We start from the raw sequence: 2,569 nt of genomic DNA on the forward strand, positions 1-2,569 counted from the left end.
TTTCACAATTCATAATCCATTGCATTAAATCACAGACAGCCATTTCTGTTGCGTCAACATTACTCTTGCGGTATTTTCGTCCATTGTTCAGATTTGTGGCTGCCACAAGGTTCTTATCCCCTCATACCTCAACTCATTGGCCGTATTTATCGCACAATCCACGCTGTTTGAGTCATGCATATGAAAAATCACGTAACATATGTTTGACCCATATTTTGATATATGCAACGATTAAAATATGAAAAGTGTAGTAAAATATGATGTAAACATTATTGTACATACAACGAAGGTAAACAACATTAAAGGTAAAAGTAAAATTTTTATGACAATGATATAAAAGAATTTAAAAGTATTTGTGTTAATAAAATTTTGTATATATTTCTTGAACGGATGATAGAAGAGTAACTGACTAAAATATTTTCACAAGTTTTTTCATTACATTGTAATAAATCAATAAAAGCATTTTTCATACCCAAGACACATAGTCACAAGGCACTCCTAAACAAATCTTCTACAATAGTTGAGGGCAAGCAGCTTAGCAGTAAATAAGTTTTTAAACTTAACGAGAATGTAAGCCTCGCTACTGAGTTTTTAATATATAGGCACTGTTTACACAGTCAGTGGAGTTTTTGTACGCAAACCTTCGTCCCCTTATTTAAAGCGCAAATTTTATGCGCAATGTTATGATTTGAGTAAAATCTAAGAGGGATAACCCGACGGTTTACGAGAAATTTTTCTCTGCCATGGCCAATTTCAAAGCGATGTCGTACTATTCTGTAGTAGCCTAACACTTTTGCTCAACGAAGCACTAATAGTCGATATAAACTAAGGAAATTACTTAATTGAAAACGTTCGCACTCCACACAAGAACAAGACTTTACAAATGTTCCTTTATTTTATCTTCCTCTAATATGCTTTGAATTATCTCGTATAGAACTACGACTCTCTTTCCTCTTCAAATATCCGTAGTTTCATACATAAAATGAAGAAGCTTTTGTAGTTCGAGTTTTGTGCTCTTATGTACGCTTAGAATTTTAATCTCAGTTAATACTATTATGTAGAGTAACGACAAGACAGGAAGCAGTTAATAACAATCGTTTCACTAAGCAACATTAGAAAATGTGAATCGATATTAAGCTTAAGTCCCCACTCCCTTCGTGTATTTGCTGTGATGGACAAGAGCAGACTTATGACAGACGATATTTGCATTTTTCATGTTTCGAGGTAATCAACGATAACTGTTTGCAATTGGACTTGGGGTAAGCACGTAAAGCAGTGGCAGAGAGTAGTTAGTAAAAGCGATTAAATAATCATAGTTAAAACAATATTTTACCAATGACGTGGGTAAAGGAGATCAATCAACAGAATTTCTTTGTAGGTAAATGAAAGAAATTTGTTCCAAATTTCGTCTGCGAAATTAGAAATTCGATACATGCTTTACTAGTACCAAACAGGTTTCATTTTGAAAATTCATGTTATCGCAGTACGAATTTGAAAGGTTACTTCTTGTACTTAGTACTTGCTCGTGGGTGCAGTCAAGTGCGGTTAGTTTATCCAACTAACTTAAGCTGAGTTAAGTCCACAGGGAAATTTACTCTTTGACCAGAGTTACTTTGTCATGTTATGCCGAATAACATGGAAAACGTGGAAGCGTTGAAACTATTAAACTTGATTTATCATTACAATGTACTATCTTAACCCAAACCATCCAAAGTTCAGAGCTTATTAAGAATAAAAATTTTATAAAATAAAGAAAAACATCAAAAAAAAAAAAAACTTTCCGAAAATGAGAAACGCCTTTGTCCAACACTTATTTTTTTTCTTCTCTCAAAAAATTCGTCTTTACCCACATACTTGGTCTCAGAATAGCAAGTTACTTTTTGTTCCCATATAAAAGGTTCTCTTAAAAACCCTCATTAGAGGGTTGGTCCGAAAAGTAGAGTTATGTCGTCCCAATATTGCACATTAAATTTAGCGGAACAATTTTCATCGTAAACTACTCTACCTTGTTGCCATGTGAAAGCGAGTTTTTTTAAGAACTTTTTTATACGGAAGTTGTTTTAAAATGTGGTCGCATCCTGGTCAAATTCGTTAAATTCGACGACTTTTGTCGAGAAATATTAAAAATTTAAGAAATTTTTTCTGCAAAGACTTTCAAGATACAGTTACACTTGAAGATTGATTGATCCAATTCATTTTCAATAGAGTTCTTTCCGAATGTACCAACTTTAACCCACAACATTTTTAAAATCGGCAATGTATGTGGACAAACATCAAACGGACAGAAGGACAGAAAGTAGGTAGCCTTCTATCAATTCAGAACAGCAGTAAGCCTCGATTAGTCCAATGAAAAGTAAATACATTTCTCGATAGTATTCTCGGTATTGTAGGGACATTCGCAAAAAAAAAAAAAAAAATTATTTTGTTCCCTTCAACAGCTATGTAGACTACAATTAAATGAATTATTAAAGCGAAAGAATCTATATCTATATCATCAGAAAAATAAGCATTTACATACATACATACATACATACATACATATACTAGAAGAATAAATGACTTTAGCTAT

This window comes from Glossina fuscipes, unplaced genomic scaffold (assembly GCF_014805625.2).
Source record: "Glossina fuscipes isolate IAEA_lab_2018 unplaced genomic scaffold, Yale_Gfus_2 2, whole genome shotgun sequence".
Taxonomy (NCBI): domain Eukaryota; kingdom Metazoa; phylum Arthropoda; class Insecta; order Diptera; family Glossinidae; genus Glossina; species Glossina fuscipes.